Below are 14,628 nucleotides of genomic sequence, written 5' to 3'. Positions count from 1 at the left end.
GTCCATCGTGGCTTGTACTCTTGAGCACATTGCCGATCAGCTGTCTCGACGAATCACGACCCTCTGCAATGCGCATGAAATCTGTGTTGCTTTTAAAATCACAGTTGGCCATTCTTAGGTTATCTAAATAAGTCATTCGTTGTCTTCCTCTAGCTCTATTTCCTTCGATCATCCCAGATGTTACCAACTTATTAAGACAACCAGACAACAAATCACAAATTATCATCTTCAAAATAAGAAGAAAAAAAATTTATCCCTATCTCATCTCTATTCCGATTATTAAAACATCGTAAAATAACTACAGATGATTGAAACATCACTGTAGAATGAAAGGGCAGTTAAAGGCTAGTCGACAAATGGAACCGCCTGCCAGCAACAGTTGTCGACGCCCCTTCATTACAGGCATTCAAGTGCCGTCTTGATGCTCATTGTGAAACAGAAAAATACTGTTTGTAAAGTGAAATTCAGACACCTCCTTCCACTATGTGGCATGCCCAGTTTTGAGAGACGTGAATTAAATATGTTCATGAATGCACAAGAGCAGATAAAAGGCTGCAAAAGCCTACATAAATCTGGACTTATATCATATCATAACATAACAATGATACGATTAATAACTAGTCCTGACCTTTGTCCTCTTGCTAATGCTAAGTTGGCTACACAAGCTTTGGTAGAGAGGCTCCAGATAAGCTCTATCCCAGTAGAAGTCAGGGGTGTCCAGGAGGTCTGAACTCAAGTTGATTAAATGCCTGGAAAGGAGAGAGTGAGCACGACAAACTTAATAATAGAATATACAGAAAAATGGGAAGGTGAGAGGTTGGGGGGGGGGGGGGGGTAGTTAGAGGAATACAGTAATGCTTTAAAATATAGCCTCTTTTCTGCAACCCCTGCACCCCCCCCCCCCCCCCTCCTCCTTTCCACAACGCACACAAATATATTAAAGTTCTCATCATGAGTCAAATTTATCTAAGCTCCAAGAAGCGTGAATGCCCTTACATCAAACAAAAATAATCACTTCGAAAAGGAACAAATTTTTTGTGTCATGACAAGGACCATTTTGGACCATATCAATATTAATCTTAATAATGCTATATTAGTACTGTGATTTCCCCACTGTAGTGATCATCATAGTGTCAGTATTATACCCTTGTTAACATTATTATGTTTTGGTATTAATTACAATCTTTAACTATATACATTATCATATCTCTTGTAACATTATTATTGTTTGGTATTAAAACTACAATATTACTTTATATTCATATCTCTGTTAACAGTTTATTATTGTTTTTGGTATTAAAATTACAATCTTACTTATACTTATCATATCCTTGTTAACATTTATTATTGTTTTGGTATTAAATTACAATATTTACTTTATAATTATCATACTAACGTTGGAACAATGTGATACAATGTAATTTTTCTTGTGGATTAATAGTCGTATCTAAACCGTCATTCATTAAACATAAGAAAAAAAAAGGTATGCATAATAGATCAGAAAGTAAAGGTTCTTAATTAATCATTGTTTATACTTGTGGATTACAAGCAATCACATCTTTATGGAACAATCTAACCTTAATATTTATAGTGTTGTATCCACTAAAAAATAATATTTTAAAATATACTTCACACAGCATTCATATTTGACTATTTATTTATTTCCATTCAGATATCAACAATGTGAAGATGTACATGAGATGAAACCGTCGTTCACTTTAATATTTTAATGGCACTTCGAGCACCACATGTTAATGGTACAGAATGATTCCCTTTGACTAATTACTTTTTTGTATTCCTAGCGTCTACCATTCAGTAACAAGAGAAATGTAGGGTACTACTTAAGCAAGTCATTTATTGATAAAAAAGGAGTCAGGGCATGGAGAAAGTTATTTATTTATGCAATCGAAAACAATGTTTGTTTGTGAGTTCACAAGAAGACAAAAAGAGCTTGTAAATTAATAATAATAATCTCTTTTGAAAATAATTCAAGATGACGCAATAAATTTTTTAAAAAACAGGTCACTTGATTATACAATAATTTACAATTTTCGTACCTAAGAGACATAAGCTCTCCTGATTTCTTGAGCAACTGACGCCGGGACATGCTGATTTTGCGACCTTGTCGGACATCCTGGAATAAATGACATGATTTGGGATATGAAGTATAGAAATTGTCAGTCCCTTCACTATAAGCTGACCTGCCTAAATAATCCATATCCTGTTTAGTGTTTAAAACGTTTTGAAATTAGGGTCATGGGAATTTAACCAGTTTACCGCCATACTCTGGAAAACATGTATTTAAAAATTTGGCCCGAAAACTTGCCCTTCAAATATAGAAATGACCCTCATCTTGACAATGAACTCTCAAACCTGGGTCATTTTAATTGAGCTTTATTTGAAGAACTAAGAAATACTGCAGTGTCCTCCGTACTAAAGTCACAACAAGATCCTGACAGCCTCAAAACTCTGGCCCAGGACCGTGACCAATGGAAACAATTAACAACATGGATGGAGAGAGCAGCTATACTCATCGACCATGACTGAATCACACAATTCTCAGCAAGCGTCATTCAGACTGCGAAGCTTACTACTACTACTACTATATTTTATTCTGGCCAAATTTTTTAATACATTATTTTCCAGAGTACGACAGTTAACTGGTTAATATTGTGTTGTACAATGCTGGTGTGCTTCTATATTTCACTGTATTGAAACACTTGTGATAAATTCTCACAAAACTGGAGGGCTAACTGATTCAGCTAGTCGGCATGTATTGAAGGTGGCTGTGAATAAGTACAATAAGTAAAAATAATTTTTCCTTCATCTACATCTACTGTAACTATTACTCAGTTTATCAAAATGTTATCTATATTAATAAGACATTAAATCTGTGTGTGTGTGTGTGTGTGTGTGCGTGTGTGTGTGTGTGGGTGGGTGTGTGTCTATGTATGTGTCATCTACAGGAAAAATCAGACTACTTTCTTCTATGTTCATTTACATTTCTATCCGTCTGATGCAAAATTTTGACCGATTTTACAATGGCCATTTTATAAAAATTGTCAACCAATTTTCTTCAGTCTCTAAGATTTACAATCTCATTTTAAACCAGGGACTTAGAAGCCCGGTATGCAGATTTCTCACTCGGGAGAATTATTGTGTCATTTTTCTTTGCCACTGTTTTTGTCTTTGTTCAGTTTGTTTTTAAAAAGAAAGGTAGAAGTGTCAGTGATTAGTTTTACATCAAAGATGAGGCAGGTTTGATGGTGGTAGATAATACTACTTGAAGCCTGAAAAAGTCAAAAACAATGATGATATAAAATTTCAGCTTCAGTTAATTAATAGAGAAGGATGGTGTAGACATTTCGAATTTCCTCTTCATCTACAGACAGGATTATCAAGAATGCACAAAACATAAAACACAAGGTAGTGATGGTCAGATGAGTTTTGTGTTTTAGGTCTTATTCATAAGATAAAGGGGAAACCTGAACCATTTCTCTCTGTTAATAAACTGGAACTGAAATCTTAGCTCATCGTAGTTTTTCAATTTGTTATCAGAAACTAAAGGTAAAGTATTTGAGGCTTAAGGCTTTGTTGAAAAACTTGCAACATTTTAAAGTCATTTCAATGCTAGTAAAAAAATGAAGATGATGATAATAAGAGTAAAAATATATATAAATTACAATAATAAAGCTAAGATCCTGTGTCTGAAAAAAAAAAAAGAAAAGAAAAGAAAAGTCAAGGATATTTCACAGGACATGAATGAATATTCAAAAGAGATTTCAAATTTGATTATATGTTTTAAACAACAGCTTCAGTTTGTAATATATCCAATTTTCTCACCTCTGTGACGACTTCAATGGAAGTGACAAATTTATCCAGAGAAGCCTCCCAAACAGACAATTTGACAGACTGCGACATGGCATTAGACATGGTGTATAGTTCTAGAATGTGGTCATTACTATTGGTGCCTCCAGCCTCGTCTTTTCTGTCCTTTAATTGGATTACATCCTCGAGCACCGCTGTTTGACCTCTGGTAATAAATGCATGAATGTCTGTAAGTAAAGGCTGTAGATTTCAAATGCGGGCAACTGTGAGTTGTTTATAATCATGTTGGTGTTGATAATGTGAATAGGAAGAGTGGTGGTGATGATGATGATGATGGTGATGATGATGATGATGATGATGATGATGGTGATGATAATGATGATGATGATGATGATGATGATGATGATGATGATGATGATGATGATGATGATGATGGTGATGATGATGATGATGATGATGGTGATGATGATGATGATGATGATGATGGTGATGATGATGATGATGATGATGATAATGATGATGGTGATGATGATGATGATGGTGATGATGATGATGATGATGATGATGATGATGATGATGATGATGATGGTGATGATGGTGATGATGATGATGATGATGATGATGGTGATGATGATGATGGTGGTGATGATGATGGTGACAATGCTGCTGATGATTGAGCTTTTTTTAATGTAGCGCAATATTCACGAAATGTGCTCAAAGTGCTTTACATGGGTCCCTGACCAACAGCAACATGTAACATGTAGAACGAATCATGACGCCTGTTAGGCGATATTTCAAATTATTTTTTTCTGACAGAGACAACACTGTCAACGGCCAGGTACTCATTTTAACCTGAGTACAGTGAGAGAAAGTGAGTAAAGAGCCTTTTCCAAGGACTCAACAATGCGCCGAGCGAGGCTCTAACCCAAGACCTTCCAATCCGAAAGCGAGTGTCATACCACAAGACCATATAGCCGCACGATGATGATAACTGTACCTACCATACACCGTATTTTCTGTTAATACTCACAATACAGTGCACACTAAAAATGCCAAATACTCAATCTTCCCTTCCTTTTGTGCACACCTCAAGGCACATCATCATCATAATAATAATAATAAGAAGAAGAAGAAGAAGAAGAAGAAGAAGAAGAAGAATAATGACGATAACGACGACAACGACGATGATGATGATGATGATGATGATGATGATGATGATGATGATGATGATGATAATATTAATAATAATAACAATACTACCAATAATAATAATACAATAAAATCTCATTATTTAGAAACATTTTGCACTTTAATTTACTAAGTTAGCCCAACTCACGTAATGTAAGAAAAATCTAGTTCCTCTCTTTCAGACAGAACAACAGCACCAGGATACGGTGCCTCACAATATTTCATCAACAACTTCAGAAAAGCACCTCTCTGAAAAGCAAAGTGAAAACTTGGTGATCATTGGACACTATCAAATGGTTGCCAACTCAAATCATTGTGGTGTGTTGTTAGTGTTGATGAAATAGTGGTGTGGAAGAAGATGGCAGTGGTTGTGCATCGGTATTAGTGGTGATGATAATTGTGGTGTTGATAGTGGTAGCAGTGATGATGTTTTGGTAGTCGCGATGATCAAAATGATGATGTGCGGCTATGTGGTCTAGTGGTATGACACTCGCTTTCGGACTGGAAGGTCCTTGGTTCAAGCCTCGCTCGGTGCATAGTTGAGTCCTTGGAAAAGCCTCTTTACTCACATTCTCTCACTGTACTCAGGTGTAAAATGAGTACCTGGCCGTTAACAACGTTGTCTCTGTCCGAAAAAAATTGAAATATCGCCTAACAGGCGTCATGTCTCATCCTACGTGTTAAGTGTTGCTGTTGGCCAGGGACCCATTGTAAAGCGCTTTGAGCACGTTTAGTGGATATTGCGCTATATAAAAGCTCAATTTACAAATACAAGCCCAATTTAGATGATGTAGTGGTGGTGGTGGTGATGAAAGAGGTTGTAATAGTAGATAATTATGGCTGTGGTGCTAGTAGTGACAGAGTAAGTGTTGATGACATATTTGAATGTCAGATAGTCACCTCCTCACATATTTGTCTTGAAGCAGTTCCTGATTATATTTTTAGCGGTAAATTGATCAATATCAGGAAATTCCCAAATAAACAAATTCTTATCATAGATGAGCTCTGAACATTGTCATGAATTTCTGCAAATATCATGTCTTTTAAACCCCAATAGTTGAGATAAATTCCTTACGACATAGAATAGATTTGCTGTTTGTAACGTTGTCATCTAATGACATCACAACTTCCCTTTTATCTAACAGATATAGCCAACTGTATCGTCAACAGAGAAGGCAACATATATTGTGAAATACCTGTTTAGAACATTTTACCCAAATGTCAAAGTTGGACAGAACAAACTTTGCACAAGATAAATGAACAGCATTGCCGTACTCTTACAAAACACTTCTTATTTTCATTTTGTTCAGAAAACTTTTCATTCCAATAATTATCATTTAAACCAATCCTAAACTTTTAAAAAATTCTCAAATGTGAGACTTCAAAATTTAATTTAAGACTTATTTCAATCAAGTGACATTTGGAGTAAAAATTTTCTGTCCAAAATGAATTTATGTATTTTGTCAAGTAAGATACAGCAGTGCAAGTCACTTAAATATTTCTAACTTGTGAATACACCCAAGTTTAAATAAACTATTACTATTAGTATGTGGTAGCAAGTTTGTCTGTCTAAGTTCAAGTTTGGCAAATTGAGGGTTGACATCAGTTTATTTTTTATCTTGCGTTGTCAACAATAATTACACGGTGGTGAGATTGATGTAACTTATTTCCAATTTTAGAAAATCATTAATTCATTTGTTGCCTAAAATATCATAAGTATTGTTTAAGTAATCAAAATATAATTTTGTTTGTTTTGTTTTTTAAAGTTTTACGGCGCTTGCAACACATTTAGGTTATATCAGCGCCAGTAAAAAATAGGGAAGAAAATGGGATAGTAAAAAGTTCTAGAATTACAATTAAAGCACCCAAGAGAAAGGAAGACAAAGGGGAATTGGGAACAAATAGGGATCAGATGTATATTCCAAGAGCAATCCACCAATGTACTTAGTTTGAAATCACCTAAAAGTCCCATCCGGACACAAGCACAAGATCCAACAAAGAGGAATACACTCAAATGCTTACATTATACATTCAAAATAAACATAATAATACATAACAGAGAGATGATTTACAAGGAAAAAAAATACCATCTCCCAAAACAATAACTATGCATTTGACTGTTTCCCTCCCAGCCAGGACTCTGGCCAGGGCCAGGACAGAACCAAATTATCTCATTCCAAGACAAAGACAGAAAGCATGTTGGAAAACAGATATAAGGGGATAGAAGACACAGTATGTACCCCCTTGCCCACTATGGAAATATAATTTTGACTCGATATACATTGTCCATGCAGGCAATAACAAAAATAATCAACATAAAATGAAATTTGAAATACCTCAACTTCCGGCACACACCAGAACACGACTGATCCATCACTATTGGCATTTGGAAAGAAAGAAAAAAAAAAAGGCAATATTTCAAGTACGAAAGAAGAAGTAAGAAAAATTAAATATCTCAACATAAACTTCTTTATTTTCCTAAATTTAGTGCAGTATGATTATAAATAACTCTTTTAAACCAAAAAAAAAAATAATATATTTTTTAGAAAAGTCTAAGAACCAACTCTTTTCAAAAATAAGAATGAGTGAATTTGTTAAAGTGGTTACACATAGCAACTTGAAACTGATTTATTTAAAAGAGAAGAAGAAGAAGAAGAAGAAGAAGAAGAAAAAGAAGAAGAAGAAGAAGAAGAAGAAGAAGAAGAAGAAGAAGAAGAAGAAGAAGAAGAAGAAGAAGAAGAAGAAGAAGAAGAAGAATATAGAAAGAAAAGTAAGGAGGTGAATTTCAAAACTTGTTTGGTGACATCAACAATGAAAGTGAATGAATATTATTTTTCAATCTATTGAAAACCTTGGATCGCCAGGTAAAAGTTACTTCACAAACTATCAAGGCATTGTTTTATAAGGAAAAAAATATACTTATTTCTCTCTTTAACTCCCTTTAAAAAATGATGTAAAAGTAAGTTTTCTCTCTATGATTAAAATGAGACTAAGGAGGTTTTGGAAATCACCTCCTCAAATACAGTGCAACCTCTGTAAAACGACATTTCGGAATAATGACAACCTCTGGATAACAACATCCCTGAATGATGACAACCTCTGGATAACAACATCCTTGAATAATGACAACCTCTGGATAACAACAACCTCTAGATAATGACATCCCTGAATAATGACAACCTCTGGATAATGACATCCTTGAATAATGGCAACCTCTGGATAATGATATCCCTAAATAATGACAACCCTTGGATAATGACATTTTAATAACACCCCTGTTTAGTGGCATCAATATGGTGATAATCGGCAGTAGACACAGACACTTGATCCAAATATCAAGCTAAACAGATGACATCGTTTCAGGCCGTCATCATCTCATACTCAGTCAATAAAAAGCCTACTCATAGCCAACGAGATCACTTTGTTACCGACCAATGCAAAAAACGTGTTTACCTGCCAATCTAATAACTTTATCCCTGTTGCAATTGGGTCAGAAACTTTTATAGAATTCTCTTAGTAGGTAATGCATGGGGTACATAGAAAAACAGCACTATCCAGGACTGCCAGATGGCTACAACTACAGGCCAAAATTGGGCAGACAGAGAATCATGTTTGAATTATAGGTTTTTATTTTTTATTTAAAAATATAAATTCTTTTTTCAGTAACGAATTGTTTACTCGTCTTGTCGATTTTTGGTTTTATCAAAACAGATGAGGTTTTCAAGAGGGGAAAAAATTTTTGAAGTGCTTGGCAAAGTGAGATTCTATTTGGCCACTTTTGAAGTCAATATTGACCACGAGGATCTCTGACTATCTGGCAACCCTGGCGCTATCGACAGTGTCATTATCGCTGATCGTCGATCACTGACAACCACGTTGAACGAATCAAGAACCAAGATGTGTTCTACCGTATGATTAAATGCCGTGTAAAAAACAGCTACACTCATACCAGCCCCAAGCCAGGATAAATGACTGAGGAAAAATGGCACTCAAGCACTGTTTGCGATAAAAAAAATAACAATGCATATCGGAAAATGAACAGATAAACCATTAGACAACAAGAAGAATACACGTTCTGACATGGTCGGGCCATGTCTTATGACAGGCATTGCATCTTTTATTATTACAGGTCTCACTACACCCCCTTTTTCTGCCATCTTGAAAACAGCGGATTAACGACACTCCTGGATAACAACATAATTTTCTGGTCCCGGGCGATGTCGTTATCCAAGTGTTGCACTGTATTTGTAAATGAAAAAAGAAGTGAAAACAAAGAAGAAGAGAGGATAGTCAAATAACAATTTTTTCTTAAAAACAACAACAAAAAAAGAAATATTATAAAAAGTTACGATGAATAAAATCTTTTTTGTTCAAATTATATGCAATATTAGCTTACTCAAAGACAAATATTTCTTTGGGTCTCTGTTCCACATTGTATTTCCCCCTGACATGTAGTGTATCAGTAACATCTGTGTGGAGAAAAAAATCAGTTCAAATGATTGATAGGAAGCTAACATACAAATGTCAGTTATGAAGGTTGATTCAGAATTTTGATAAAACCCTTGCTTACCCACTTTCTTAATCATCAAATGGGCAGTAGTCAGTGTCGTCTATACCAATGGTCTCCAACATTTAGATTATCATAGATAAATCGTTTGATAATTCTACTGCGACCCTCTAAAAAGAGAGTCATTTATGTTATAGACTGTTTTGATGTAACAATTTTAATTAATTTTATTTCTATTATTATTGTTACTGCCACAGCTAAGGAAGTCGAAAGATGTGAAGAAAGACAAGGAAGAATTCATAAACAGACGCAGAGAAAGCAGAAGCAACAGTGGCAGGAGGACACATGAGGTACCTTTATCAAACTACCACGACATTTTCTGGAAAATATGGGTAACCACAGGTACCAGTCAAAGATAAAAATGGGAAAACTATTTGTGGAAAAGAGGCTTGATCTAAGCAATGGAGGGAACATTCCAACTGCCTTCTGAACAGACCACTGCCAGACAACCCGCCTGAAATTTTGCCTGCAAGGAATGAGCTATCAATTAGCTATGATCTACCACCAATTGTAAAAAGGGGGAAAAGCTGCTGGACTAGACCAAATTCCACTGGAGGCTATAAAAGTTGATGCTGAAAGAAATGATGAGGCCCTTCACCCACTCATTGACAGAATCGGGAAAGACAAGATTGGAAAGTAGGACATCTTGTCAAGTTTCCAAAGAAAGGGGACCTCAATAATTGTAATAATTATAGAGGAATTACTCTTCTCTCCATCCCAGGAAAGGTTTTCAACAGTATTATTCTAGAGAGAATTAAGAATGCAACAGATGCTAAACTCCGGGACGAACAGGCAGGATTTCGGAAAAACTGTTCAACCACCGACCAGATTGCCTCTCTGCGAGTCATAGAATGGAACTCTCCTCTTATTGTCAACTCTCTGGATTATGAGAAGGCTTTCGACAGTATTGACAGAGCAACATTGTGGAACATTCTGGCACATTATGGAATCCCTGTGAAGTTGGTAAACCTCATTTAAAAGAAGAACAAAGTATTAGAGATACCAGTCAGAACTTTTTCATGACATGTAAAAAGTGTGCTAATTGTTGAGAGGGTTTTATTTAGCATGTATTGTAAAATGGGATTGTGCCTTACTTAAATTCAAAATCTTGTCATCGGCAATGAATCTGCACACATTATATTTTTAGAGTCAAACTCAACCAGTTCTGGTGAAATTTTAAAGTTTTCCTTTTTAATTTATTTTGTATCTTTTAAACAATAATCTCTTGAACGCCTGGTATAAATAAACCAATAAGAAGCAAACAAACCTGTCGGTAAGTCTCCAATAGAATATAAACCTTGCTTCAACAAAATTTTCCTTAAAGGTCCCAAATTGATTTCTTCACCCAATGCATACGCTACAACATTATTCAATTGACGAGTCTGAAACAAGAAACATAACAGTTTAGAAATCAATTATTAGCTTGCTGGGTCAGTCACAGGTTTGAACCCCACTTCAGTCACTTTTAGTTATTTTTCTGTGGACAATGATAACTCCCCCCCCCCTCAATTCTTTCATTTGTACAACATGGGTGACGTTTGTATGATGGATTATCTATATTGTTGATGAATTACCTGGGTGCCAGTATCTTATGATGTTGTGCAAGAGGTTGTATATATGTTGGGATTTTTTAAATAAGTTTGAAATTGACCGATAAATCTAGAAAAGCGCTCGTGAGATTGATGATAACTTCTACCAATCATTAGTTGGGATGGGATGGATACCTTCCAGGGAAAGATATAGAATCCCAGACAGAAAGGTCTCTTTGATTGTAATTTTTAGATAAAAGAAGATTTGATGATCATTTTAATAAATTATATCAATGGAGTCATTTATAATTAAAGGATCATGCAAGTGTATTCTTTTTTAAATTAAAAAAATGAGCTTTTATATAGCGCAATATCCACTAAACGTTTTCGGACAGAGACAAAGCTGTTAACGGCCAGGTACTCATATTACACCTGAGTATGGTGAGGAATGTGAGTAAAGAGCCTTCTCCAAGGACTCAACTATTCACCTAGCGAGGCTCGAACCCAGGACCTTCTGATCCGAAAGCTAGTGTCACACCACAAGACCACATAGTCGAACAAGTGTATGATAATGAAACCATCAGAGATTTCTGGTTGTAATGGTTTCAATGTGCATTTTATAATTACCATCAGAGAGTAGATTCAAAAATTTGAACAAAGATGAAAAATATATGATTAAATCAAAACAAAACTTGTGTTTCTTATCATCTTATCAGGAGTCCCTCTTGCTCAATAGTAGAGCACTACCTGAAAAGCAAAGGAAGCAGAGTCTACTCTGAGCACAGTCTTTCAACCAAGCAGTGATGGGAAACTAAGTCTATCAGATTTGGCAGAGAGCACCTCAACGTCAACTTCAATTATACAAGTCGCAATGTCGCAATTCCATGCAGACCAAGATCATTGCAACTATGAGTGTGGCATGAGCTCATCTATTCTTTCTGTCAAATTCCATTTGGTTAATAAATTAATGTGGTAGCAGAGATTAATATCCTATCCAAAGGAGACTGTTTTGAACTACAAAAACCAGGATAAACTCTGGCTAAATGCACTTTATGGCTCTGAAAGGACTTCTACTACTTACATCTTGTAAATGGATCAAATGGCAGTTCTATTAATTTAATGCTCACCCACCTTGGATTGTACTCTTGAGCACGTTGCTAGTCAACTGTCTCCATGAATCACGATCCTCTGCAGTGCGCATGACATCTGCGTTGCTTTTAAAGTCACTTTTGGCCATTCTTAGATTATTTAGATATGTCATTCTTTGTCTTCCTCTAGCTCTCTTTCCTTCGATCATCCCATTCATAAGTATTCTTAATATAATTAATTATAATTGGCTCATTATGCTGATTGGTCTGTGTTGGTCACAATCAATAGTTCCTTGTTTTTTGGGGATGGTAATGAATCCCGATAATCTTAAAACATTAGGCAGTTCATCCTATTTATATATGACGTTTAAGGCTTTTGTCAGAATGCTATTCCCAGATCGTCAAGGGCGTCAATCAATTCTATTGATAAACTATCTTGGCCTACCGCTTTCCCCTTTTTCATATCTTGCAAGCAGCTTCTACATCTTCTCGCATAATCTGGGGACCAGTGTTCACAGTTTAGGTTTCTTTACCAAGCACGCCCCTCTTTTATCATACGCGTAAAGATTTTTTATGTATGTTGCCCAACGTTCCAACAATTAGTTGTTGTCGATAAGTATATTACCGTTTGCGTCTTTATCACATTGTCTTGCCATGGCTGGTCGTTTTCCACTTAGATCTTGTATTGACTGGTAGAATTGTTTGGTGTTCAATTGTTTTAGTTTTCAATTCTGTGACATTCAAGTTCAATTATAATCTTCCTTTGCTCTCTTACACTCATGTTTTATAATCTTATTAGCTTCTTTATATGCATTGCTGTTGCGTTCTAGTTTTCTTCTTTCATTCATCATTTTCAAGATCTTGTCATTCATCCAAATTATTGTCATTCAAATTTAATGCTATAGTTCTGTTATCTTCATATTTATTCACAAAAGTCAACAGATATATGATTCAAAGAAACATACCTTTCCTTCATCATGAATTTTGGGAATCCTTTTACGGGAGATCTTTTCACAAGAAGGGCTGACTGATTCTTCAGAAAACCAGTGCCAAGCTGAACCCCTTTGGTTGAATAAAACAGACTCTGACCACGATGAGGTGTAGCTGATTTCAACAAGTTTTTCCCTACTAAATGTCCATCAAATATAGAAGTACTTGTGAAAAATTGTCGTTTCTGAATTTGCGTGCAAAATGAGGATGAATACCTTTTAAAATTGGAGTGACTACATAATCTCTGGGAATGTGCGTTTTTTTCTGTAAATCTACTATGAACAATGTTAGAATATTTATTTTCATTTAGATATCGTGATAGCTTCCCACCTATGAAATCAGAAAATGAAGGCATAAAACATAATTTCTCTATTCCACCAAATAATTTAGAAAAATTACGACAAGACATTAGCTGAGTTGGTACTCTTAGATTAAGAAGTTTTGCTGTAGAATAATTTGCCATTCTTACTACGTTGAATTGAATTTTCTTCACCTGAGGATGAATGAATACATAAAAATCACAATGTATAAAGTCATGAAGCTTAAGTTAATTCTTTAAAAAATTAAAACAAATACACTGTGATTGCAAATTTTCCAAGGATAATAAACAACAATTCCATCTCTTTCTAACTGAAAACCCTTATCTATAACAAAATTGAGTGTTACCCAAATGCTTAGCATGTTATATTTATTTGTTTTGTTTCATTTTTTAATGGATTTTTTTTTCCAATGAAATATCCACTAAAAGTGCTCAAAGCCCTTTACTAAACACGGATTTCAAGCCAACACAACCACTTAACATTAACCTGTAAAGGAGACATAACACCTCTATAAGTTGCAAGGCGATATTACAAATCTTTTTACAGAGACAACGATATTACTGCTACTGGCAAGGTACTCATGTTTATTCCTGATTAATGGTGAGAAAATGTAATGAGCCATTTCCAACATTAACACTGCAGTAAGGTCCCTTTCACCACCTTACTTTCTCAACCTGAGACCACAGCCAGGTGTTTTTATAAGTTGCAAAAAAGCTAAACTAGATAGAGAGAGGACATTTAAAATCAACATCAAACTGAAACAAAAAATCAACGAACTCAAGTGACAGAGTGCAGAGTTAGGGGCCTTAAACAAGATAGCTGAGTAAGAAAAACAATTTAACTTTGAATCACATTTTTGAATATTTGGGTTTTGTTTAAAATTTTAATTTTGTGCATTTCTTGGACTTATCTGGGATTTAATTGTGAAAAAACCGTGATTAGGGTGGAGTTTGTGTATTTATTCAAAGTCTGATTATCGGAATTTATCGATGTAAATTTTAATTGTCTTCTTATTTTTCTTCTTTGTTCGGGCAGCCAACGCCATCTTGCTGGTGGCAAGTGCCGAGCCATGTTGTACGCGATCAGAGCAGAATTTTTTTAACCCTCTTCTCTTACCA

At 35.2% G+C, this 14,628-nt stretch overlaps 1 pseudogene across 1 annotated transcript in view; it reads right to left on the bottom strand.

The window, feature by feature from the left end:
- LOC144966934 (required for meiotic nuclear division protein 1 homolog) overlaps positions 1-14,628 on the bottom strand; it is a 15,848-nt pseudogene that overhangs the window by 494 nt on the left and 726 nt on the right. Inside the window, exons 2-9 of the transcript XR_013644295.1 lie at positions 13,166-13,683; positions 10,851-10,965; positions 9,413-9,485; positions 7,353-7,392; positions 5,165-5,265; positions 3,844-4,033; positions 2,058-2,134; positions 629-749 (exon numbers count right to left, since the gene is read on the bottom strand). The product of XR_013644295.1 is annotated as a required for meiotic nuclear division protein 1 homolog (transcript). The remainder of the gene's footprint in view (positions 1-628; positions 750-2,057; positions 2,135-3,843; positions 4,034-5,164; positions 5,266-7,352; positions 7,393-9,412; positions 9,486-10,850; positions 10,966-13,165; positions 13,684-14,628) is intronic.

Source organism: Berghia stephanieae, chromosome 3 (assembly GCF_034508935.2).
Source record: "Berghia stephanieae isolate SIO BIC M18660-M18661 chromosome 3, UCSD_Bste_1.3, whole genome shotgun sequence".
Taxonomy (NCBI): Eukaryota; Metazoa; Mollusca; class Gastropoda; order Nudibranchia; family Aeolidiidae; genus Berghia; species Berghia stephanieae.
Note: the sequence above shows the minus strand (reverse complement) of the source record. Positions and strands in the feature narration are given on the sequence as shown.